Source organism: Canis aureus, chromosome 31 (assembly GCF_053574225.1).
Source record: "Canis aureus isolate CA01 chromosome 31, VMU_Caureus_v.1.0, whole genome shotgun sequence".
NCBI classification, from domain to species: Eukaryota; Metazoa; Chordata; class Mammalia; order Carnivora; family Canidae; genus Canis; species Canis aureus.
The window spans coordinates 27,097,314-27,124,596 of NC_135641.1; the positions used below are offsets into that span (position 1 = coordinate 27,097,314).

Consider the following 27,283-nt stretch of genomic DNA (forward strand, 5'->3'; position numbering starts at 1 on the left):
AACATCTAATGGTTGTATTGACATGTCAATATTGACCATAATTTTCCTACTTCCTGAAAGATCAGGTTACCACTGAATTTTTTTTATTTGTGCTAAGATACACATAGCATTAAATTTACTATCTTAACCATTTTTAAATGTACAGTTTGGTAGTAGTAAGTACATTCATGTTCTTATGCAACCAGCATCCAGAACCCTTTTCTTTCTACTGCAAGACCCCAAAGCTATGCACATTAAACAATAACTCCTCATTCCTTCTACTCCTAACCCCTGGTAACCACCATTCTACATTCTGCCTCTTTGAATTTGACTGTTCTAGGGACCTCATGTAAGTGGAATCATATAGTATTTTGTCTTTTTGTGAATGACTTATTTCACAGAATGAGGTCTTCAAAATTCATCTATATTGTAGCACGTGTCAGAATGTCCTTCTTTTTTCAAGGTGAATATTACATGATTGAATGTTATACCCCCTCTAGTTTATCCATTTGTCAGTCAATGAACACTTGGGTTGCTTCCACATTTTGACTCTTGTAAATAATGGTCCTATGGAGAAAGATTTACAAATATCTCTCCAAGACCTAGCTTTCAATTTTTGAGGGTATATTCCAAAAGTGGAGATGCAGGATCATATAGTAATTCAATTTTTTAAATTTTTTGGAGAAATTACACTTTTGTCCATAGAAGCTGCGCCATTTTACATTCCACCAACAGTGCACAAGGGTTCCAATTTTACCACATCCTTGCTAACATCTGCTATTTTCTTTTTTTCTTCCTTTTTTGTTTTCTTTTTGTATGAGATATTTCATTGTGGATTTAATTTGTGTTTACCTACTGATGAGTTATGTTGAGCATATTCTCATGTGATTGCTGGACATTCGTATATCTTCTTCAAAGAAATGTCTGTTCAAACCCTTTACTCATTTTTTAGTTGAGCTGCTTTTTTGTTATGGGGTTGTAGAAATTCTTTTTTTTTTTTTTTGAGTTGTAGAAATTCTATGTATATTCTGGATATTAACCTTAGCTAACTATTGCATTTTATAATCAATGTCTATGTGGATACAATTTCCTCTTTGAATTATTTCTTTAGGTAAATTTCTAGTATTGAAATTTCTGGGTTGAAGAATATAGCGTTTTTAAGATCTTAATTTTAATTGTCAAATTACTTCTTCAAAGAGTTGTGTCTATTAATTTTAGCATCATGAAAATGTAGTAGTGTACCAGTAATCCCAAAATGTCATTAGCAAAATTGGTTTTAAGTCTTTTTTCAACAATGAGTGTAAAAATGTTCTTTATTGTTTACATTTGCATTTCTTTGATAACTAGCAAAGTTCAATACTGTTCCAAATATTTTTGGAACTACATTTCCTTTTTAATGAATAGTTCAATCACATTTTTCCTATTTAAGTATTGGCATTTGATGTTTGTCACATGACTTTTCAGATATTCTGCAATATTATCTCTATACCTTTATTTCAATTTCAGTTATGCTTTAGTTTTCATTATAATAAGTTAGGTATGTGTATGCATAATAATTAAGCCTTCTTGACATTTAAATTCTACTTCTTGCTTTATTTTCTACAATTGTATATTTTCTATGACTTTTCAAAGCAAAGTCAACCTGTACAAAATTTTTTCAAGGTACCTCACAATTGACATGCAGAGCTGTGAAATTTACACAATCTGCTGCTCTCCTGAGTGGTGACCAAAATGTCAGCCTATGCTATTACGTGGCCAGCTGAACATATTGGTGGAAGGAAATGCATGTTTTAGAAACATAGCACCAATAAATAAAATGGCCTTCAGGGGCAATGAAAGTGTCTTGGTGTCAGCAGCAGCAATCAAAGCCATATTGGAAGCACTGTGGCCAAGAAAAGAAAGTAAAGAGTCCTGGTTTGGGGGTGGTAGGAAAGCTGAGAAATGTTATCCCATGAATTTTACAGGAACAATAAAATTAAGGTCTCTGACCACAGAGGGTCCTTGCAAGGACCTGGGAGGAGTGGTGATATTAAATCCCGAGACCTTGGCCAAAATCCAACTTTGGTAATTGCATTTGGTCAATTTTAAATTCCCTCTGCAGTTTCTAATGCAATGCCCTTCTGTCCTTCCTGATGCCAACCTGCTGCATGCTACTGATCTGCATTGATAAGTAACTGATGCCCTCTACCCTGGAGAAAGCCCTGAAGCTACCAGGGGGGGAATCATTATAAATGTCATTTTTGTCTTTCACTTTCATGGAACCTACTTCTTAACACTGAGACTGTTACAGAAAAGTCTTTGGGTCTTTAAGAGTAGTGTATTGGGCATGGGTACTCTCTTGTGACCCCACAGGCCCCTTTCTAGTAGCTGGGGCCCCTGAGAATGATCTTCAGACTACAACTCAGAAGATCCTGAATTCCAGGTGACCTAACTCCTATCACCTGCACGGTCTGAAGCAACTCACTTCCTTACTCATCAACGTTTGAAGGGCTTGCATGGTTTCAGAAGATGATGCTTTAACACAGCCAAGTTTGCCATGACTGGTTTCCAACTAGTCTTTCTTACCTTATCTCTATCTACTCCCAGGATAGAGACTACAGTCAAGAAATATCCACCATTTCTTTCTTTTCTCTTCGCTCTGCACGTCCATGCCACCATGCATGTATCCCTGCTGTATCTACTACCTAAGTGCCTCCTACCTCCCTCCCTTCTTGACAAATCCTATCCATCTTTCAAGACCCATCTCAAATACCCTCTTCCCTGCTTTCCCAGCTGGAAGTCATCTTGTATTCTGTAGCTTGAGTGCGAGTGTATAGAGCTGTTCAGCTTTCATACTCGAAATCTATCTATTAAGTTTACTGTGCATTTTCTGTGGAACACAAGACTTTACATTTACTAACTGTTTTAATTTCTGAGTTGTTTTCATCTTTATTTTCACATGATAACCTTTCTAAATTCCAAAGCAGATCTTAAATAAGTAAATAATATGATAGTTCATTTGAGATTAATAAGCACATGCAAAACAGTCAAATAATCTCTTAATTGTTCTTTCTTCTGTGGACTTTATGTGACACTCAACCATGACAAATGTGCAAATTTTACTAAATGCATTTTACATTTAATTATCTCTTGTGATAAAAAACCCTGGGGTCATTCTCTTGGATAAATATATTTTAAATATACGGCTTTCGGAGTCAGATTAAGTGACTCTTTGTGAACTTTTCCAAATTTATGTTTGAACTAATATAGGATAAAATATATGAACTAATATATGACCAGGAAGTCCAGCCATTCTCTAATCAAATATCAATTATTAGAATCACTTCTGGAGTGAGGTGATTAATCTCATGCTATGACTACAACCCACAGGTCAGCATAAGGACTGGGCATCTCTAATTATTAAAGACAAAGCAAATCATGCTTAAAAAAAAAAAACCCCACTAAAAATCTAAAAGCCACAGGAGGTTTACATGCATAGTAAGGGCTGATGACCCTTATTCTAGTACAATATTGGGTGTTCATGAGCATTTTAAAGGTAAAGAACCAGAAGCTCAGAGAACAGACGTGACTGTGTCAGGTGGCGCAGAGAACGAGCAGTCACACACCCAGACGGCAACCCAGGTCACCTTGCCCCAGTTAAGTGTACCATTATGCCTCTTGCCTCTCTGAAGCATCCACTTTTCCTTTTCTTTTGCAGGATTTCTTTGTATCTGGGCTAACACTCTGACAACTATAACTTTCACAAGTTATAATTGTAGGAATACAACAAACCAGCATGCTAATTATAAATAAATTTTCAAATTAGATAGAGAAGTCTCATGGCTGCTTCCCTTTTTCCTGCTTGGGATTTAGACACAGCCAGATTTGCCCCAGGCCCAGTGATCCCAATGTATGCCTCTCGTGCTGTGCTTAATAAAGGCAACCTCTGACTTTAGGGAATGCACTTGCTCCCCAAAGAGGAGCTATTGTTTACTGACTAACTCATTTTCTAGTCAGGTTATCGCTCAATAACTCATGAGTTCCCATGAATGGTATGTGCATGAAAAAAGACATACAGGGGGAATATTTTACTGCAATAGAAATAAAGACACTGTTATATGAAGTCAAAGCCTGTCACCTGTGGTAATGTGATTTCCTTGATCTGGATACTAGTCACGCGAATGTGTTTACTCTGTGAAAACTCATCATGTTCTACACATATGATTAGTGAAAATTTACATATTCATGTTACATTTCCACAAAATGTTTATTTACAATAATAATGAAAGCGCTGACAAGACAGCACTGCCTTAGCCTGGTATTTAGAGAAGGACAGAGAGTGGGGGGGAAAATGATAAGCTCTGGAGTCAAAGTTTAAATCTCAGCTTTATATCTTCTTAGCTCTATGATGTTGAGTGAGCTCTATTACCTCACTAGGCCTCAGAATTTTTCATATGACTTGAATAGGAAAAAATAAAAGCCTATCTCGTGGAAATGCTGTAGCGATGATATAATGTTTGTGAAAAGCGGCTGGCCTAGAGAGCACCTGGCTCTGAGCAGGATTCAGGAGATTTTGCGTTTGTTCAAACATTTTTTTATGCCAAGCCCCGTTTGGGTGCATAAAGGCTAGGGAGTTACAGTTCTTGCTCTCTAATGGTAGTTTCAATAAGATTTTCCCCTTTCTTCCAATATCTAATTAAAGTATAGTTTTCCAGCCTTTTCTCCCACGACCTCCCACATGTTCTCCTTTCCCACCTCTCAGTGCCATGTGCAAACCCCTCCCTCTGGGCTTACATGAGCATCATCCTGTCTTTCCAGAAGCACTTACCACCTCACATTGCAATTCTCTTATTTACATATCGAACAGTAGTTGGATGGATGAATAAATGAATGTTGTCCCCTGGTCCTGTGGCTGCTCATTCCATCCCTCTCTGTCACCATGAATCTTAATCCCACCTGTCTTGCCAGTCCTTGCTACTGGCACCTTTTGTTTTTTTCCTTGATCCCCTCCAAACAGAAACAATTTTTCCTTCCTCTGTACTCCAAAAGGACTTTTTTGAACTTTCTCGTGGACCTTAGTGTAGCGCGGAGAAGTATGACCTTCAGCATGTGGTTAATCTGGGGCTTGCCACCGGGTTCAACTTTCATAGCTATGTGGCCTTAGGCAAGTAAACTTCTCTGACTTTATTTTCTCAGCACAAAAAAATACGGAAAACTATGTCTACCTTTCCAAACTATTGTAAGGTTTAAGAATAATGCATGTTTGAAGAGCATGCCAAGTAATAGTTGCTCATTGAAGAAGAGATATTAGTTCAACCTTGCTTTGTATAATCTAAGTAGACATGATGTCTTCTTCTATAATGAAAGATCCATGTCTCCCTTACCACAACCTCACCCACAGTGCCTGTAGAGAGCAAATGTTCAACACATGATTGAATAAACGAATGAATAAAAGATAAAAAATTTCTTAATGCTGGTGGCAGAGAAAAAAAAATCCCATACAACGTCTCTGAATCCCAGATGTCTATTTGAAAATTCTTCTTTGAGATGAATAATATAAGTGCCTGCCTGCTAGGAGATTATTCAGTGTTCCTATTGAAAAAAAAAAAAAAAGAGGGTAAGTGGCACAGCTCACTCATAGTGCTGTATGAACAAGCAAATATTAGCATGATTTTACCTGGCACTTATTGGTTGTTATTCACCAGATGGTGAACGACTTAGATTGAGTCTGCTCTAAAGAATATTGCAGTGGTTTGGCTTAAGGGATAATATAGGTGATGATATCTATATAAAGAGCATGCTTTCAATTTGGATTAGATTTTGGAGGCTGGAAGCTGGGAAATGTGCTGTTAACTACTTACAAGGCCAAGTGAGAACCATAAAGGTAAGTTCCTCCTTTCTGCATGCAAAGTTCTTGTCTTTACATTTCCTGCTGTAGTGAAGTGTCAACATTGCATAATAACCATCCTCCAAGACTTTATTAAAATCCTGACCTTTACTTCAAAGCTTCTGTTTGGAAGGAGAAAGGCAGGGAGAGAAAATTAGGTCTTTTCTAACAGTCTCCAGGAGCTTTAGGCCATAGGCCAAGAAGACTCAGGCTGGCTTTTGGAAAACATGTCTCTGCCCGTCACCCTGTCACTCATCTAGATATGCTCCCAAGACGGTGCAGGCGAAGCCTCACCATCAAGACAAGCATTCCAACGGAGGAGAAGCCAGTTTTAAAGGAGAAGCAACTGGGAGAAGAGGGTTCTGATTCTCCTACTGTGGGTATCTTGTGAAAGAATCTTAGTGGCCTCTGAGCACTGCAGAATTCTCAGCACATAACAACTCCATCCAAATCTCTGTGCTAAGACACGAGACCAAACTAGCATGGCTTTTAGCAGCATGAGCCTGTGCCCCTGTGATGACCCCAGCCTCCCATTAAAATGCCTGCTTGAGAAAGCTCAAGGCTGCCAGGAAAATTTACTATTTGTTCTAGCCAACATCTGATGATAGGCCTCTGACCTCCTTTTCTTAGAGCATTTACTAAAAAGGGCTCACGATTGTGAATATGTATCTCTTACAACACAGAAGTATCTTTCTCAAGGGCCTGAGAGCCACTCCTTTGAAATGTAATCATCCAGAAGGCCAGTCTCTGTGGGAGGATAGGATCTTAACTTCAATAACTGCCAACCAGCAGATACTGTAGCTGGCCCAATCGTATTTACATTGACCAATCTCTTGACATTTTTTTTCCCTCCGACTCTCCTGAGCCCCTCCCCTCCTCACTCCCGCATTCTCTTTGGAAACACCCAAATTTCCTCTGCATAAATCAGAAATGAAGCTTAGTTCTGTTACCTACTGTCAGTAGTCACCAAATAAAATCCATTCGCATTGCTTTACCTAATGTCCAGCTGTGTTTAACGTTGACACTTCCATGTAGTCACCTGTTCCTGGGGCTCACGTCTACTGCTCTGCAAAGAGAGTTGTGGAAGGGGCCAGGAATTCCCCTCTCACCTTCCAGGGCTGCAGGTCACCTAGCCTGCTTGGTTGAGGGATAGGAATGAAGAAAGTCTCCCACCGCACAGCCAAATGTCCTCTTACAAACCACTTGACTTTCAATAGTGTTTGGGCACATGACCACGTACCACTGGTAAGATAGGGCTGAGCTCATGGTAATTTCCATCTTAACATGACTATGTTCAACCGCTTGTTTACCTACACTGAGGCAAACCAAACGGAGGGGAGAGCAGCTTATATCAGGGACAGACGCTCTCAGGAGCAAGAGGGAGAACTGATTTAGAAGACAGGGCACTGCCAGGGCAATGGGAAAGGCATGGCCGAGCACTGCAAGGGGACAGCGAGAATACAGCTACAGGGCTTGGGTGGGGACCAACGAGAAAAAGAGCTAAGCAGTACAAAAAGGGGGAATGTGAAAGGACAAGGAAGGTGACATCATTACTTGTTTCCTTGTTCACATTTTTCCTTTTGGCTCAGTCCTGCTCTTCACCTTCCATCCAAAAACTTAAAGTAAAATGTCCCTATACTGTACTTTCTTTCTCTACTCCCAGCCAAGAAAAGCTATTTCTTGTTGTATTTCTTCTCTTCCAATTATTCTGGCCTTGCAAAAATGTAAATCAAAGGAGAGGGGCAAGGAATTGGTCACTTCAGTATCTCTGGGTCTCAGTTTAATCATGAGAGTTTTGGACTGGATTCATAGTCCAGCAAATGTTTATTAAATGAGTACTATGTCCAGACACTGTCTATTTGCTAGAGAAGCATTGTATCTCCTTCCTGGAGCTTACATTGCTGTGAAGGCCACATTCAATAAGCAAATTAAAATGTAACAAAATTAAGATAGAGAGGAAAAGTAGTATTCATATGGTTGTTAGGAAAGGGTTTCGAGAGAAGGTGACAGTTGAGCAGGGATGTGAATGAAATAAGGGAACAAGCCACAGGGGAAGAGAATTCTAGGCAGAGGGAACAGCAAGTACAGAGGTCCCAGCATGGGAGTGTGTTGGCGTGTGTGGGCAGCAGTGAGGAGCACACAGTGAGGGATCTGGAGAAGGAATTCAGTGCCAAATCACGTAGAGCCCTGTAGGCTACAGTAAGCACGCTGGAAATTTCTCTAATCATGATGGACATTTATTGAATATTTGAGAGCACAGGATGACATGCTATCACTAGTCAAAATAATAACTGATATTTGTGTGCCAGTTTCTTTTCCAGTTAACTCATTTAATTTTACAACCACCCTCTGATATAGACATTACATTATTAATTAATTAGTCAATCATACAGATGATGAAACTGAGGCACAAAGAAGTTAAGTAAGTTGGCCAGTTATAGTAATATGTTATAGAATTTGATCTTGAACCCAGGTGTTCTGGCTCCATGGTCCTTGCCCTCAATCCATAGCCTGTATCTATCCTGATTTCCATCGATAAATCACTCGGGAGGGTGAGAAAAGGTCCTGGAAGCATGAGTTTAAGCATGGGGCCAGTGAAGGGAGAGAGGACAGTGATGTGGGACTGTGGTGGTTGTGATGGAGAAAAGAAGTAGTGGTCAGGTTTGGGATGTGTTTTGAATGTAGAGGAAATAGCAAATTTGCTGCTGGATTGCAGATGAGCTATGAGAAAAAGTGGGGGATTAATGATGAATTCAGCTTTTTGGCCCGAGCAACTGGGTAAAACGTGTTGCTTACAAAGCAGGGAAGACTGTAAGAGGCGGTAGTTTTGTGAGGGGTGGAAATAGTTGTTTGAGTTTTTGTGCCTTTTTTTTTTTTTTTGATATGTCAAGTTTGAAATGTATTTGAAACATCTGAGAAGACATATAAAGGAAGCAATAGGGTAAATAGAGTCTGGGGTTCAGACTGTAGGTTTAAATTCTCTAGTCATTGTCACACAAAAGTTTGAGACTGCTATATGCCTGCGTGTGATCTCCTAGGGAAGGAACATAAGCACACTGAGGATCAGCTTTGGGGCATTCTAACCTTCAGAGGTGACGAAGAGGTGAAGGATCCAACAAAGGAGTCCAGAAAGGAGCAAAAGATGAATCAAGGGAAAATCAGAAGTCAGATAGGAACAAATTTGAAGGAGAAACTGATCAACTCTATCTAAAGCTGCTGATAGGTCAAGTAAGATGAAGACCGAGAACTAACCATTGAATTTGGCAAAGAGGAGGTCATTAGCTACCTGGACTCTGAAGTGTTAGGGCCAAGACTCTGAATTCGATTGGGTTCAAGGGACTAGCAATATTCTGAGGCATATGAGTAGAGATAATCTGAAAAAAAGAGGTGGGGGATAATAGCAGAGGGAAGAAGAGAGTAATGCATTTCTAAGTACTGCAATCAATTTCAGAATATTTTATTGAGCATCTCCTACACATCCAACAGCGTTAGGTACTGACGCCACTGAGTTCGTAGCTTCATTCATTCATTCTTTTAGGGGGAAGTTCATTGAACACCTAGTATGTGAGTTCTAAAACACTTTTTCTTAACTGTTACAATAACATTTTGACATTAAAGCAAATTTAAAAAGTATGCCTATACCTCTCACAATCCCAACACTTTAACACTTCTCCACATTTCTTTCAATTACCGGACGTATGTTTCCATAACTTTTACGTGAAGTTATTAATTAAATCGTAAGCCTTTTTTCTTTGTAGACATATTTTCATAAAATGTTGATTTGACAGCAGATCTTTTATTGTGTGAATATACAGCCTTACTTTCTTTTTTTTTGCCTTACTTTCTCATTTTCATTCCCAACCATTGATGTTGTCTTCAAATGACAACATATAATGCAATGTATACATTAGACAAAATTATTTGTCTATATGTCTGTTATTCTCATTAAGCTATGAGTAACCCCTCAAAGTCCAGGACCATATGTGGTTCAATTTTGAATCACCAGCATGTGCCTGGCACACAGTCTTGACTTCTAGGAAGCACATGAGACTGTACAGTGGAGCAGCTAATAATAAGAAGACCGACTACTTCAGTTTTCATCTTGCATTCTCCACCTGCAGGCTCGTAGCTATGGGCAAGATGCAACATTTCTATATCTCATTGATAAATTGCAGATCATAATAGTACCCTATTGTTCATGAGAATTAAATGAGCCGATATACGCTACATTGTAACCACCTATATAAGTGCTTGAGAAGTGTATTATGTAAGAACAAAAGTCCATGCCCTGAATATGCTCAATGAATGAATAATAAATCAAAGAACAGTTTTATTTTTTGCTTCGTACAGATGATTTTAAGAATTCTTTTGGATTATTTGCTTTTGGGCTCAGTAACAATGTTGTGAGCATGTATTGTGTGACAGGTATCCAGAAACAAGTAATCGTTTCTCAGGGTTAATTTTCATAAGGGATATCAGTAAGTGCAATAACAACAATGTTTCTACAGCTTGGGTTATCCTGGTATTTTGCCCTGGGGAGTTAAGCTCCTTGAAGACAGGGGCACTGAGTTTGACAGTTCTGGCCCTCTTTGGTAGAGACTGCGAGACTGCCACCTGCTGGTTGCACCTGCCAGTTCATTCGGCACCTTTTCTTCTTTCATCCTTTTTTTTTTTTTTTTTTTTTTTTCCTCCTCCGCCTTAATTGCTTTCTCTGGATCTCGATTTCTTGGTTAAATTAATAAGATTCAATTAGGTGGGAAACTAACTCTAAATGTGGGGGAAAAAAAATCAAGGAGATGGCGGTGGTGGGCACGGCCTGTGCGAAGAGACACCTAACTGGGGTAGACGGCCTTTGTTAGGAGGTGTCAGAAATGGGGACAGGTGGTGACAGGGCCCTGCCAGTCAGGAAGAAATCGAGGGATTACCACCAGCGGAAGGCTCTTGAACAAAGAACAGTGAAAGTCCTTATGAATCGTGTTAGGATGATTATAGAGACCTGTCATCTAGAGTGAGAGAGAACACTTGAGGGCTCTGATAGAAATCTGGAGAAATGAGGGCAGCCCGGGTGGCTCAGCGGTTTGGCGCCACCTTCAGCCCAGGGCGTGATCCTGGAGTTCCAGGATCGAGTCCCACGTCGGGCTCCCTGCGTGGAGCCTGCTTCTGTCTCTGCCTCTCTCTCTCTCTCTCTCTCTCTCTCTCAGGAATAAATAAAAAAAATCTGAAGAAATGGGAATGAATAAATGAGAAGTAATATTTTTTGAGATGATTTCCTTCCATAACTATCATTCATTCATTCATTCATTCACCCGTTCCGCATGTACTGGGGGCCTACTCTGTGCCAGGCACCGTGCTAGGCACTGGGTATCCCCCGCCCCCCAGTGGAAAATACAGATTCGGTCCTGCTGTCATGACCATGTGTCTGTCCCACGACTGTCACTCGTGGCGGAGCAAGAGTTCCGGAACAAGGAAAATCGAGTCTTTTCCTCCTGCCGCGCTCTGCGCTGGGCACGCGGTGGGCGCGCGCACATCCTGTCGCCCCAGTTGAGCCAGGGCCTCGCTGAGTGCGCAGAGCGGGGGGGCGGGGGGCAGCGACCCGGCCCCCAAGACCAGGATCTTGCAAGGGGCGCCCGCGCGGGCAGCCCCGGCCCCTCCGCCCCCCCCCGCCCCCCGAGGGCGCGCTCCGGCCGGCGCAGGCGGTGGCAGGGGGCGCCCCGGCAGCCTGGGCCCCGCGCGGCCCCTCCTCGCCGCGGGCGGAGCTGCCCTCGGAGCCGCCCCCGGAGCCGCCCCGCGGCCGCAGCTCCGCGGAGCCCGGGGCGCGGGGGGCCGGAGCCCGGGCGGCGGGTGGAGCCGGAGCAGCGCGGCGGCGGCCAATCGCGCCGCGCGGGGGGAGGAGCCCCAAAGGGGGAAAAAGAAAGTGCGGCGGAAAGTAAGAGGCTCGTCGGGGGGGACGACCGGCCGGATCGGGGTCCCCGGGCTGCGCTCGGGCCGGACTGGGCGGGAGGAGCCGCGCCGGGCGACCCTGCCCCCGCGCCCCGCTGCGCCGCGCCCGCTCTGCCCCCGGGGAAGGTGAGTGTCTCGCGGTCTTGGGGCTCGGAGGAAGCTTTACCCACGGGGTCTCGGGGTGGAAGGACCCCTGCGGACCGGCGCGTCCACCCCTCTTCCTTCCCGGGAGGACACACCGAGGCACAGAGCGAGCGGGAGGGGCCACCCCGCGAAGTAGTGCTGCGCGCGGGACTCGAACCCAGCTCAGAGCCCCGTCTTTGCCCTGTGGGCGTTTAGGGACCGCGGTTTGGGGACGGCTGCGCCAGGCTGCACCCCGCGTCCAGCCCTTGAAGAGATGCACCCGGCGCACCCCCGCCCGCCCGCCCGCCCGCGCGGGCTGCTCGGGGCGCTGTGCAGGCGGCGTGGGTGGGAGCGGGCGCTGTGTCCCGGCGCGCCTCCTGCCGCTCCCTGCCGCGGTCCTGGCCGGCCGGGGAAAGGCTGCTCGCGGCTCCGCTCCGGCCTCCCTGACCTGCTTTCTCAGAAGATGCCCCTGCCCTGGGCGTCTGCCCGGCTCCTGGGGTGGGGGTGGGGGTGGGGGTGGGGGCGGGGGGCGCTGGCGAGGGAGGGGCGTCGGGGGCCGAGGCCTGGGGTTGGTGCTCGCCGCTGGCCCCCGCGCGCGGGGAGGAGGCTGGCGGTCCCGGAGCCCAGAGGATGCCCCTCGGTGCGCGATGCTGGCCTCGCGGAGCCCGGGCCCCTGCCCCCGCCGGGTGCCGGGAGCCAGCAGGGAAGCCGAGCGTAAGACAGAAATCACAAACATAAAAAGCAAACTTCTGCTGTTTCCTTTAAGAGCCAGTCGCTAGCGTGTCTTCCCTCCACTCCCGGTGGCGACATAGAGACCCACCCCCGGTGGAGGAAATAGAGACCCACCGCGCCCGGGAGGCGCCTCTGCCGCGGACCTGGGCCCGGGAGGACGGTTCACCGGGCCTGGGCTCCCGCTCCGCCGAGCAGCGGCTGGTGAACTTGGCCCGGCTGGTTGGCCCACCTCTCTGGTGGTCAGTAGCCCCCCCCGCCCCCCGCGGCTACCTGCAGATTGTGAGGATCACAATGACCCCTGGGGGTAGTTGGGGGGATGAAATGGGATCGTTCAAATGGTAGGTCTAGCGCAGTGCCTGCCCTGGCATCTGGTTAATTCGAGATTGATGGTCACTGTTGTAGATACTGTTCTACACTGACCCTGGAGACAGTGGATTTTCAGAAAGATGATTTCATACTACCTTAAGGTGACTTTTCCTTTCCTTTCCTTTCCCTCCCTTCCTTCCTTCCTTCCTTCCTTCCTTCCTTCCTTCCTTCCTTCCTTCCCTCTCTCTCTCTCTTTCTTCTTTCTTTCTTTCTTTCTTTCTTTCTTTCTTTCTTTCTTTCTTTCTTTCTTTCTTTTCTTTTCTTTTCTTTTCTTTTCTTTTTCTTTCTTCTTTCTTTCTTTCTCTTTCTTTCTTTCTTTCTTTCTCTCTTCTTTCCTTCTTTCTTCTTTTTCTTTTTTTAAATCTGGAATGTTGTGGCTTTTTATTTTTCTTATTTGGAGTTTGAACAGCTTTTATAGAAAGTGTTTTCCGACTGTTGTCTCCGTGTGACTTTGATCATGGCTGCTTGAGTTGGAATACAGAATTATTGTTTCTCAGTGATGCCAAACCCTTTGTTTTTAGGCCAAGCCTCAGGTCCAGGAAGCTCTGATCTGAGGCATCCTTCTTTCCTGGCAAAGAGGGTCTCGAATCTGGTGAAAAGTAGAAAGGCAAGAGAAGTTGGAAGTCCCGTCTCTGCTACAGACTGCGCTAAGCCTTGTATTCTTGCTGTCTTATGTCAGACAAGCAACTTTATGTGTCCTTTCGTGGGGGAAAAGAGCAACGCAATTCTCATGTATTTCTTTGGGATTATGCTGTGATGTTGCTAAATTCAGTCCTTCTGGATTCAAACTTACCTTATTTAAACATAAATGCTACACATGCCTACTCTAGTCTTCCTTAATTATTGTTCTTTTAAAACGAAATAGCTCCCCTCATATATCCCCACCAGGCTCATGAAAATTGATTTTATTCTGATTGACTGCATACAGTTATTTACTACCGTCTCTTGGCTGTGCTGTAAGTCCCCGAATTGAGTGTGCAGCATTTAGAGTTGGCTGCCTGCTTCCAGTCCGTCCCACTTGCGTGGGGGTATTGATGCTGCATAGGAGGGGGTGTGATACATCTTGAGGGGAGGGAGGCACTTGGTGGCGCCCCTCTAGGTACCTCCCGCACCAGCGTTTGCAGAGGCTGGGATCACTTGCTTCCGTCAGCCTGCACCGTGTGCATGCATTGTGATGAGCTGGCCGGGATACATCTGAACGGGTGCCTGAGGAATAGGGGACTTGTGGGGCAAAAGGAAAATGCTAAAAAAAAAAAAAAAAAAAAAAAAGTCAGAACAAGGGGATGAAAGGGAGATTGGAAGGTAATTTCTTTAGGTTCTGGTTCTTTTTAAGAAAGGCTACCCAGTCATACCTTGCCTCCTTATCCAGATTGTTACAAAAGCCATACACACATATGTAGAGAACTTTAAAATTTTCAAAGCATGTTCCATATATATTCTCTTTCTTGCTACTGGGGTAGCTCTGGGAGAAAGACATGGCAGGCATATTAATGGTGGCAGGGGCTCAGGTTTTGTGGTCAGATTCAAACTTCAGCCCTAATGCCTCTGCAGCTAGGTAATCCTGAGTGATTTATTTCACCAATCAGAGCTTTGGTTTTTATCCAGTTCTAACATGGTAAAGAAAATGCTTACCCCAAGGATTTGTATGACGATAAAATTAAGTGGAATAATGCAAAGTGTATGTAGTAAATAGGTGCTCATTAAAGATCTTGTCTTGGCTGATCTCCATTTTACTGAGAAAGAGAACAAGTGAGACTCAGAAAAACGAGAGAGATTGCCCAGAGTCACATGGTTATTACGTTTCAGCCCTGGGAGTACAGTTCCCACCTTGTAACTTCTAGTTAAGGGCTTTTCCTGTCACACCCCGTCACCTCTCCAATGAGTTCTTTAACAATTTATGTTAGTTAAGTTGATTTTATTGGGCTGGTGACTGCAGGGTATCCTTTCTGTCCCGAAGAGCATATTTCCTTGCTGAGCGAACAATCTATAAACAGGCTCTTTGGAGGTTAGCAAGGCCAGCTCTCCGGAGAGGAAGTTCAAAAGCCCGGATCTCTAAGGCAATCTTCCTGCTCTTCTGCATTTGATGTAGAGCACCTTCCACTCCTAAAATGAAGGGACCTGTGAAGACATAAAGTTCAGAATGATATTACATATTTCTTCCTGTTCTGAGTGTTTTTTTTCCTTCTGTCATCCTTGTGCTAATTCACAGGGCAGTAGGAAGATTGAGGAACAAATATCATGAGTGGCCAGAGTGTTCTTCTCTCTGTCCCTGATTCTGTGGGTGCAGGATGGAATAGAGAGCAGTATACAGAGGCAGCATTTGCAGAAAAGACCACTAGCCGCTTGCTGGCGGTGCTGATCACTGGTCTGGAGCCTCAGTCCTCCCTGTGGGAACTGATGGCTGCAGGCTTCTGTAGGAAAATGAACAGATCTGTTTCTGGCCCAGGCAATGGGGCCATTTATCCGTTGAGACTCCCCACAGGCCGTCAGGTTTCTCTGCAGCAAGCAGGCAGGCTTGCAAATGCAGTTTCTGGGAGAAACGTTTTGCTCCTTGCTTTTGGCATTTAGAAGCATATGTTTGCTTTTGCCAAAAGGTAGCCAGTTAGCGTCGTCTTACCTGGCACTGTTAGAACAGCAGAATGTGGCTGGAGGAAATCAGCAGAGGAGGCAGAGGAGGAAAGAAAGAAAATAAAGGTTATCTGCAAACACACACACAGTTTCATTTGTTGCTCAACTTTGTCAGGGCTTCTGCTGGTGACACAGATGTAGGATCTGGTGAGTCACTGTCGCCTTGCCCGTGAAATATTACAGAGAGCCACCTACTGTGCTCTTTGCCCATTTTGGAGATTGTTCTGGGAGAGAAATAAAACCCCCAAAGAATGGGAAAGTTACAGAACATTTGACACCTGATATTTGGGGGGGAGGTGGTGGTAATTCAGGTTAGCTATTCATTGGCTCAGGGTTTTGTTTGTTTTCTTTTTTTTTTTAGGAAGTGAGAGTGCACTGATGGGGTTGTGGCCTTGATGGGGAGACCTCCTGGTAGCCTGACTTGATTGTGCCTTAGCTCTGGCACCAGAGGCAGCGTGGAGCTGTAGCGTCTGACAGGTCCCCGAGGCAAGTTAGTGTACTGCGGTGGGCCTCAGGCTCCTCAGCCAGGACACAAGGGCCCCAACGCCTGCCCGGAAGCTGGGGTCCCTACCCCAGCACCTTATTCACGGGAGGCATTTAATAAACACAAATTATTTCTTCTGCCATTGGTTCTTTCAGTTTGTCTGTTAAATTGTGAAAATCAGAATTTAATAGCTACTCTCTCCTGAACTTCATCATGGATCGTACTGAGTGCTTTATGGGTATCACCTCATTGAATCCTTGCAATGATCCTGTGTGTTTTTGGAGGCAGCTGAAGATCAGCGAGGTTAAGAAGGTGAGAAAGACCTGAAATTGTGTGGCCTCTGGACTAGGACTGAGGGCTTGGGTGAGGACACCCCCCCATCTCCATCCTGCCATTCTGATTGGGGTCTTCCCTTGCCTATGACTTGAGAAGTCTCTGGTGCTGGGCCTCAAATGTGAGGAAGCTCTAGCGGATGATCCCCAAGGTTCTTCTGCTGCAATACAATGTTATTTTTCTTTAAGATTCCTTTCAACTGAGATGCCTGGGTGGCTCAGTCAGTTAAGCTTCTGCCTTCAGCTCAGGTCATGATCTCAGGGTCCTGGGATCCAGCCCCGCATGCCCGCAACCCCCCATGGCAGGGCTCCCTGCTCAGTGGGAGAGCCTGCGTCTCCCTCTCCCCACGCCCCACCCCTGCTCATGTTTGCTCTTTCTCTCTCTCAAATAGATAAATAAAATATTTTTTTTAAAAAAGATTCAACTCTGAAATTCTGTCTCCGTATCTCTTTGTGAAAGTTGAGGCTAGAAGGGGAAAGGAGAATAAAGAGAAAATGCCCTGATGTTTTATGCCAAGAGATCTATTTTCCGGTCAAAAAGAGGAGGGCAAAGGAAATCAGCATTCATTGGTGCGTGCGCTCCTGTCATTTCACTTAAGCATAAAACGAACTCTCAGTTATATATTATTGTCTGCCTTTTACAGATGAAAGAGCTAAGGCACAGGGAGACTTACAGACTGGCTCAAGGTTAGTCAGTTAGTAAGAACTAGAACTGGTGTGTGCCTGAGTGCAAAGGCGTTTGGTCTACTGTACCACATTTGCTAGACCCAACACCATAAAGTTGGAGGATTTGTGTAGCTAGATCCGGGAATGTCCCCTCCCTGTGTCCTGACACCATACCGCCTCGGCAGCCCTGTCCTCTCCTCCTCTACCTTCCTACGCCTGCTGCTGGAATCCTATCCTTCCCAGGCCATGGGACCCCTCGAAATGCTTCTACCATCTTCTCTCTTTCTCTATTGTGATTTTAAAAATTTATTGGCTTGTTTTCACTCTGGGCCAGTAATTTGTCCCTATGTGTTCTTATCCAAGTCTCTGAATAGCACCTAAGTAGCCAAGGCACATAGCAACAGTGCCTTATTTATAAAAAGTGCAGAGTTAAGTGAATGATGGCTTCATACTGTGTTAGGTAGGCCCAGCACTGGCCTTCTAGTTTTTCTCACACTTAATTATATGATTAATTATCTCAGAGGCTGTCTCTATAGGCTTGGAAGGTAGCTTTCATTTCCATTAATGTTATGGTCACCAAATCAGAAAAATGCTAAGGAGTCACAGACTCTAAGAAGGTTGGCCATCACTGGCTCAATGATGGATAAAGGACATTTTTATCCTAGTAATGAAGGGTGTTTTGCAGCAAACACAGGGAAGGAAGTGCTGCTTGCATATATTGACGGCAAGGCCAGTGTCAAGTGTCATAAATTAATTACCTGAAAGAAAGTAGGAAGTTTCCAGGGAAGTGGGCAGCTGTGATGAACTTCGATCTCAAGATTTCTAAAAGTGATGAAGAATGTGTATCTGGCCAGCCATTATTTGATATAATTGGAGTAAAGACAGGTGACCTTTTATATCTAGCCTATATCCAGGAGAAGCCTCTGGTTTCTACCTGTCTGGCACATAAGTCCTTATGATTACACTGGTTTCCTCGTTTCCCAACCAATGCTAAAGCCAACAGAAAACGTAACCTGTCATTTTATAAACTGATATCTGAAAAGCGGTCTTTTCATAGATAACACAGTTCCTTAAGCCAGTTATGGTTAGATGCTATGGTAACCTAAAATTGTGGCTATGTAACATTCATAAGCTTTAGCACGAGACCAACTTCCCTGCTTGTGACTTTGGACAAAGTCTTTGTTCTGTCTCTGCTTTATTTTCATCATCTGTAAAAGGGGATAATAAAACCCATTTCATCAGGCTTTTGACAGGTGTCAGTCATATGCCATAACATTTATTAAGGGCCTGGTGCATGGGGAATTTAACCTTTATTATGATTAACGGCTGCGATGATATTCAGTTGCATGCCCAAACAGATATTGGAATAGAAAGTACAAGACTTAGGTTCAAATAATAACGGTTTTAGTTTATGTAGAACTTTAAGCCCTCAAAATGATTGTTATACACACACACACACACATTTTTTTTTTTACAAAACCTGAGGTAATTAAAGGCACGTGTTGCTCATACCATTGACCTCCTGAGTCTGAGAGTCTAAATATTGCTAAGGCCACACAGCAAGCAAATCGTGGAGCTGGGACGTGGACCTCAGCTTTCTAACTCCAACTTATGTGGGTTTTTCCCCCTTTAATGATTCAGTCCAACAGCTTCACTACTGGTTAATTGCTTTTCCTTCTCAGAGTCCTTTTTCTCACTTCTAAAATGAGAAATTTGGACAAGGAGCCAAATTTGAATACGGTAGTCTATGAATAAGGTAGTCTAAGGTAGTCTTAGGTAGTCTATGAATATGTGCCTGTATTGTAATGACTGGGGAGATACCATGAAAAGCTAAGAGAAGAGCTGCCCTGTTCTTTCCCACAGAGGCAGGCACACAGCATGGCGTGTGGGGTGCCCAAGTCCCAGATACCAGCAGCTTCCTTGTCCTCAGTGAGACTCATGACTGAGTGCTGCACTGGTAGTCCACACAGACATGTCCTTCAGGATGTGATTCTGCTATATGCCCATGACCTGTAACCTTTTTCCCTTCAGGATCCAGGTTTGGGGGTGGGAAGAGAAAATAGATGGCTGGGTTATACACACTGACATTTATTGTTTGGGAAATGAAAAGAGAGCCTTTTTATATAAAGCAAGCTCTGTATCACCATTAATCACCATAATCTTCTACAAAGAAATAAAGAGATAAAATATTTGGCTTTCATTTGAATTTTAGCATTATGAGTGCATATTTTTTGCTTTCTTCTTTTGAGCTAATTTAGTGCCCATGGAAGAAGCTTGGCTCTCATTGAATAAATATAGGAGTTCTTTCAACTTACAGAAATGATGGATGCTGGAGAGTGGAAATACACACTAAATAGCACTTTTCTGGAAGATCAGACTTCGGTTTCCAATTATGGAATGAAACAATTGCAGGAGTTGGGGATTGAATGGTTAGAGTGGGTGGTGAAAAGTTGGCTGGCTTTAGAGTCATTGAATCCTAGATACTGCTTGCTTAGCCTGTGCAGACTTAGTTTCCTCATCTGAGAAATGGTAATTAGCATAGTCTAGCTATCTCCTGGATAGATGCACATCTATATCGATATCTGTATCTGTATCTATATATTTGTATATATTACCGAGGTTAAAGTCAGATAAAATATATAAGTCCCTAGCACTTAAAACCTGACACCCAAAGGGCCCTCAATAAACACTCATTCCTCTGCTCATTCAGCATTGTTGTTTACCCCAAATCCTCATCCAGATGATGAAATTCACATGAAACACAGATGGAGAGGGGGTGTTATTGAGTAGATGCTTCCACTGATCTAAGGAAATTTTTCCCAATTTGACAAACAGTGGGGATGGTAAGGATGGGAAGTGAGCGTGATGTTTACTTTAAAATATCTGGAAAGTTTTCATGTGGGAGATGAATCGGACTGCTGAGAAATTGTGGTGCATGGACCATGTACATGTGGTGCATGGAGACATCTGGACAGCTTGTTAAGGAAGCAGGCAGCTAGGGCCTCTGCACTGAAGTCTCAGAATCATTGGATCAGAATTTTCTAGACCAAGAGGCAGTATATTGTAGGGGCCTGGAGTTTTGTTACATAGGTTCATATTCTGGCTCCATTTGTATAATCCTGGGCAAGTTACCTACTTAATTTCTTTTTGTGAGATGAGGTAAACACAATATATAACTTATTGGATCGCTGTGATGACTAAGTCCATTAATACAAACGAAATTCCCAGAACAGTGGACTGGCACAAGAAACCACACGCTATTTCACTCAGTGTGTAAGCCAGTCTTTAAAATACCTTGTAAAGCCAGGTATGGTTTGCATTGTTTCCTCTCTGCCCTAGTTGCTCAAATAACCGCAAAGCTAACTCTTTCATCTTCATGAAGCTTTTGCTCAAATATCCTCTCAGTGAAGGCTGAGTGAATTGCTGTATATAAAATTGCTCTGCATCCTGCCTCCCATCTCCACCCATGCCCAGTGCTCATCTCACGGACCCATTCTGCTTTCCCTTTGTCCGCTTCCACATATGATTTAATTAATTTACTTAGTCTATCGATTGTTTAAGTCTAGTTCACCTCCCATGAGAACGTAACACCCACAAGACCAGAGACCCTGCTGCCTGCTATATCCCATGAACAGGCCCAGCGAACAGCATCTGCTTAATCATAAATAAATGATGAATAAATAAATTCCTAGATAGGTGTTAGTATAATTATTTGTTCTCAAGGGGTAGAAAGAAAGAGATGGAACTGGACAAGAAAATAAATTATATATGTAATATTGAAATAAAAAAACTTGTTTTGCACACAGACATCTATACACACATATGTACACTTAAACACATATATATGCATATGTGTGTTTGTGCTGAAAATTGCCCTAGAAAAGGTGACATTTGAATTAATGGAAAAGCCTGTGAAGGAGCCATGCTGGTCTGATATCATGGTTGAGGTGACAGGGGCCAGGTGACAGGAAAAGCAGTGGTGGAAATAAGGTCCTAAAATAAGCCGGGGCCACAGGAGGCTTTCTTGTAGGCCATGAGAAGGAGTTGGGATTTTATGCAAAATGCAGCAGGAGATCACCGAAAGGATTGAAGTAGGATGGTGACCAGGTTTGACGTATTTGGAGCCTTAAACAGAGAGTGAAGGAAGATGGAAGAATTTATGTATAAGGTGAGTGGTTAAACTGCTTTGATCTCGTATAGGGTCCTATGAACAGAGGAGAAAGACAGTTCCATTTCATTGATCTGTCATTCATAGACCTTTCCATTAGAATGTCTCAAAGCAAACACACACACACACACACACAGGCAAAGTAAGCAAAACCAGATTCCTTTGCTGTTTCTCAAATGATATCATCATTAAAAAAAAATTGAGAGAGAAAGAGAGGGGCGCCTGGGTGGCTCAGTTGGTTAAGTGTCTGCCTTCAGCTCAGGTCATGCTCCCTGGGTCTTCCAGTGTCCTGAGATCGAGTCCCGCATCAGGCTCCTTGTTCAGCGGGGAGCCTGCTTCTCCCTCTGCCCCTCCCCTGCTTGTGTTCTTTCTCTCTCTCATGCTGTCTTTCTCTCAAATAAATAAATAAAATCTTTTAGGGAGAAAGGGAGAGAGAGAGCAGGGGGGAGGGGCCCAAGGGGGGGGAGAGAGAGAGAGAGAGAGAGAGACAGAGAGAGAGAGAGAATCTGCAGCAGACTCCCTGCTGAGTGGGGAGCCTGACGCAGGGCTTGATCTCAGGATCCTGAGATCATGACGTGAGCCAAAATCGAGAGTCGGACGCTTAACCGACTGAACCACCCAGGCGCCCCTCAAACGATATCATTCTTATTTCCACATACAATGTGGAAATGTATGAAAATGTATGCACTGTTGCACAATTCAATTCAGCTGGAAATTTTACAATTCTTGTGGAGGTGTTTTATGTCATCAGTCCCTCAAAACATTGGACCCAGAGCCAATTCCTTACAAGATTTTCAGTACCAGCATCTGAAATCTGATGAATTGAGGAGTGAGCATATGAAAGGCAAATTTAATTCCATGTAAGATCAATTTCTTCTTTCTGACTCTACAAATCTAAACGGCGCTGAACTCTTCAAGATAAGATCTTCTCCATGAAGTCTTTACTGGGCTACGCATATATAGTCTCATGTTGCCTGTAATAATATAAATGAAAAACAGCTTGCTAACATGTGCCGGGCATCTTGCAAGTGCTTTACAAATATTAGCTTATTGAAACCAAAGAATAACTTTATCCTCTATTACTTCTCTTTGAGCCTCAAAGTCACAGTTGGTTAGCGGTAGAGCCAGTATCTGAATTTGGGGCAAACGTAACCACTATACCATTCTGCTTTCTGATTGTAAGTGACTCTGAATATTTTATTCATGTCTATTCGTCCCACTTCATGGTGACTCATATGAAGGGATAGTTCAATAAATGCATTGAATCATTGAATGAACACGTGACCCGTTCTTTCAGGTCGTATCATTTCAATAGCATGTAGTGGTAAAAATGTGGATTTTACACTGAGACAATGTGTGTAGGGTAATGCTACTGACTACCTCTGGGATGTGGTAAATTTACTTAACATCTTTAAACCTGTGTCCTCATCTGCATTGTTGGCACGAGAATAGAAGCGTTGTTAGGATTAAGTATGTACATAAAGCGCTTAGCACAGGGCCTGGAACGTAATTAGTGCTCAGTCCATTTGAGCTATTTTTATTATTTTTTGAACTAAAATAACCTCTGCAAACATGCTTACACTTAAATACTCAGGCAGTTTTTCAGTTGTGCTTATTTTATTAACTTCCTTTAAAAAAATCAGAGCCAAAGTTCCAGTCATATAATTAGTGATACTTATTTTGTTCTAGGACCTGTTCTGGTACCTTATCCTCAGCAGAGAACTTCTGCAGGTAGAAGGGCCAGTCCTGTGGAATGATGTGGGAGCAAAGATGTTGTAGGACGGCCTTGTCTGTCTCTCTTCCAGACATACCTACAGACAGTACTTCTTAGTCTGCCCATCCTTCTCTCCAGCAAGACTTGACTTGCTGGAAAGTTATTTTGTATTCCAGTGATGGCTCCAGAACATTCCGGGTGGCAAAGGGAAAACAGAAGACGCTGAAATTTTACCCTAGATAACACTTAATGAGGCTAATTTATAGAGCTTGCTGAAAGTTTAGGACCTCTTGCTAGTTATAATCACTAATATTGATCCAGTGCTTCTTGTGTGCCAGGAGCTGTGCTGAATGCTTTATTTTTATTATCTCACTCAATCCTACTGCAACCTTATATAAATTTTAAAATTTAGTTTTAAACCAGGAGGAAAAAAATTCAAGAGCGTTATAGTTGTCTCCATATGTGTATCAGGGAGGCTGTGAAAAAATCAAATATTTCTTACCTGTGTTTTGCCATAGTTTTCTTCCAAAGCAAATTGTGCAGGGTTGCAGCACCATTGGAGTCTCCAGGGACCTTCCCTGCAGTTAAGAGATGTTTGGCAGAGAAATGAGGCAAAGGTTGTGTAGGGAAGGCAAGAAACTTCATTCTAGTTGACAGTTTATTTTGCCCTAGAAGAAACCAGTAACAATGAACTCAGTCCTTTTTTGTTGATTGCATTTGCTTGCTTCTTTGTAAGAAACCAATATGGTGCTGACTTACAATGACCTTTTTTTGTTTGTTTTTACTTTGTGAGATATTTAAAAAGTGTAGCTTTTATCATCCCACATCTCCCAAGTTTGACGATTTCCTTGGCGGAAAGGTCCACATACACAACATACTTACATACACACACAAACATGAGGACAGTGCCTAAATCATAGTTGACACTCACTATATATTTGTTGAATGAATGCATGACAAAATTTTAAAAACACCCATTTTTCCCCCTGAGAATGGGAGGTGCTACGAGATTATTTAAAAAACAGCTTGAATTCAGTACGTAACTTTCTTTCAAAATTTTTGTTTTAAAAATAATTTCAGAAGGCGATTATTCTAAGATATGTGGCATTACTTAATCTTGGTGATTCAAGACAGCTCATTGGAGCAGACTAATTCCTTTAAAATTTATTGAGATGAGATCATTTACCTATGTACTAAATGGCCCTAGACCCATATACTTTTAAATTTGTGTAATCTGATTTTCACAAATTTTCTGTCCTCTCTCTCTTTCATTGTCTGCTATTTTTTTTCTTGCTTTCAGCATGTCTTGCTCTAGCAGCTTTCTCTCCATTCCCCCATATAATTATCTATTTCCGCTTTACTATAGACTAGGGAGCAAGCTGATGAGTTTTGTTAGAACTGAGTGTATGATAAAAATAAACAGGGTTAGTTACATTCAGATTAGATAGTCTCTTCTCTGAGAGAAGGGAATGGAAAGGTAAAGTGGCTACAGGGCAGTCTCCATACAAGTGAGGCTATACCATATACAGTGCACGGGGATTTAGTTACCTGTGATCCTGAAAAGGGAATGGTAGCACTGATAATTCATTTACTCTTTTGGGCCATAAGCATTTGCTGAGAATCTTTTGCAGGCAAGACACTAGTGAGATATGGAGGTTAAAATATAGTTGCACAAACACAGCCCCCAAAGAATAAGAATTTATAGATCATTTTGAAGGTAAGATATTCATAGGGGTTTGCAATACAACGTGTTTAATATTTGGAAGAGAGTCAGAATATATAACATAACTTTAAAAGATATATGGAAAAATAGGTTTATGGTTTAAAGAGACAACCATGTCACTCAGGAAGAGGTTTATGAGGAAATGGTGTTTGAAGTGAGTCTTGAATTGATGGCAGGTTTTTGACATAGACTAGTGGGGAAAAAGCAGTGTGCGAGTTAGGGTCGAACCAAGGAGCTTAAATGAAATGGGTGGATGATATAGAATATGGGATTTATCATAAGGATTATACCTACAATGGGGGCTGAAGCTGGCCCCAATCAAAGCCCCAAAAGGGGACAATGGGAGATGAGAAAATGTCATTAGCTTAGGACCCTGAGAAGAAGATGGCAAAGAAGTCTGTGGAAGAGTGTTGCCGCCCATGGTAGGCAGGTGGTTAGGAAGAAAAGCTGGATGTAAAGGAGAAGAGAGAGCAACCTGGAGCCCATGAGGACAAACTGCAACCCTTAACTGTCTCTCACTGTACCTAATCTAGATGATGTGGGTGGCCTGCAGAGGGAGCTGGTGGGCATAGCCACAGAGCTCTGCACCTGCCTGGCCTTGGACTTGGAGAGGTTGAAGAGAGATCTACCAGGAGCTGACGGCATGATGGCACATGCCTGCTGCCCCCCTGTTAGGAGGTCAACCACCAGATCAACAGTTAGGTATGTGAGAGGCACTAGTACCCAGGGCCTAGAGGGGCCCTCGCAAAGCAATGGATACTGCTGTACTTCTCCCATCCAAATTGCATGCACATTTCCCTGTGGCTACCCCTAACTAAGAACCATACAGAGAAGGGGATTCTGGAAAACATAATTCCAGGTGAACTAAACTGACACAGTTAAAAACCATGAGTGGTGCTCTGGATAAAGGGAAAAGGAGGAAAACATAAAGTGAAGGTGGGAAGCTCGTGCCTTGGTTGGGGAGAGCCCAGTTTGACTGGGTGATGGTTTTTGAGCACCGGGATCGTTGAAGATCATACTTTAAAAAGTTGAGTCAAAGCCCTATTTTTGAGGACCTTAAATACTCTCTTGAGGAATTTGCACTTAAACCTGTACGGCAAGGAGAAGCATTGCGTATGCTTGAGCAAGGGAGGGACGCTATCAGATCTATGTCTGTTTAAAAGACAGGTCTGATGCTTGCTGTCATAGCACTGGAGCTTAGGAAAGGAATTGGTGGGGCAATTAATGAGCATCCTAGTATAATAATCCAGGCAAGAAAATTTTCATTCTTCTATTTTCACCCTGGAAAGTGACTTAGAATCTATCGTTAAGTGATTGTTCGGGATCATCCTGAGAATTAAAAATGTTCGTGTACAATTGCAAGCCAAGGTGATTTGACCTATGGCTAATATGTTGACTGTAATATCCTTATGGCATACCTTGATAGCAGTTCTTTAAAATTCCCTGATGACTCTGCTTCCAGTATGTGAAAAGCAAGAAAAAGTGCATATGTAATTGGAACATTGACGGAAATGAAACTGGCGTATGCAACCATGTCAATATCATTTTGAGAGGAAGATCCTATAAAAATAGACATCACTTATTTAATTTAGTAAGATGGTGCTTTTTGGCTTTAGTGAGTAGTCGTAAGAGTACTCCGTCCTGTTTGTCCAAGTGCTTAACAATTTGCAAATTACTTACACGTCCCTTATCTCAACGACTCTGCAAGGTCAGTTTGGTCCAAATTGGCCTAAGTGGCAAAACTGAAGCTCAGAGATTGTGATAATCATCGAGTGACCACTTAGCTCTCGATTCGAGAACTCACCGCACTTCCATAGATTCAATGGAAACCTTTCAAACGGCTCATCCCTCCATTTCACTCTATGCACCACTGACTGATAATCTTCTTGGGGCACATTCCTGATTCTTCTGTGTCCCTGTTCTAAATCTGCCCATAGTTTTTAGACTTCATTACCTCTAAGGTCTTTTTGTAACCCCAGTGCTATAGTTCCAGCTGTCTGATTCCTCAACCCCTTGCCCAATTTTGTGTGAAAGTCGCACAATTTTCACGTCACAAAATATTACTCTTTTAAATTCTTCAATCGTTTATTTTTATTTATTTTTATTTATTTTTCAATCGTTTAAAAGGTAACAAGTGTTTTCACCTTACAAGCAATACAACAACAGACGTGTGGGGAGTGATTTGGCCATGGGCCACAGTTTGCCAACCTCTACCGTAAAGGCTCACAGAGGTGAGAGCAATCGGAGGCTTCAGGGAGCTAGTTACGCAGATTGGCTAGAGCCCAGGAGTCCCAGGGGTGAGGAGTGAGGTTGGGCTTTCCATCGAAGCACAGAACACCAAACGCAGGGTAAAGAAGGACTTCATCACCAAAGCGTATGTGAACAGGTACTGTAACACCCCCAGGAGATCCGTACTTCTTTGACTTAGGTCATTCTGTAAGTCTTTCCTATCAGCGTTTCCAAGCACATACTCCCAAATGTTTATAAAACACATTTCCTGACTTCCTACTTGTTGAAACACAGCAGAACTCATGCGCTTGTCTTGACTTATTTGAAACACAC

The 27,283-nt window shown here is 43.1% G+C and overlaps 1 protein-coding gene and 1 long non-coding RNA gene across 8 annotated transcripts in view; one reads left to right on the plus strand and one right to left on the minus strand.

The window, feature by feature from the left end:
• Positions 1–11,753: 11,753 nt before the first annotated feature.
• The window catches only part of IL1RAP (interleukin 1 receptor accessory protein), a 128,896-nt gene continuing 113,366 nt past the window's right edge, over positions 11,754–27,283 (plus strand). For 3 of the 6 annotated variants that reach the window (XR_013369528.1, XR_013369527.1, XR_013369529.1), the window contains exon 1: positions 11,755–11,911. The gene's annotated coding sequence lies outside the window, so the exon portion shown is untranslated. Of the gene's footprint in view, positions 11,912–12,986; positions 13,108–27,283 lie in introns of those variants that run through there. The other 3 variants (XM_077880082.1, XM_077880085.1, XM_077880083.1) reach the window with 3 other exon arrangements.
• Positions 14,800–27,283, minus strand: part of LOC144302594 (uncharacterized) — a 25,387-nt gene continuing 12,903 nt past the window's right edge. Inside the window, exons 2-3 of one of the 2 annotated variants that reach the window (XR_013369531.1) lie at positions 23,501–23,666; positions 14,800–15,124 (exon numbers count right to left, since the gene is read on the minus strand). This is a non-coding gene — a long non-coding RNA (uncharacterized LOC144302594). Of the gene's footprint in view, positions 15,125–22,090; positions 22,259–23,500; positions 23,667–27,283 lie in introns of those variants that run through there. The other variant, XR_013369532.1, reaches the window with a different exon arrangement.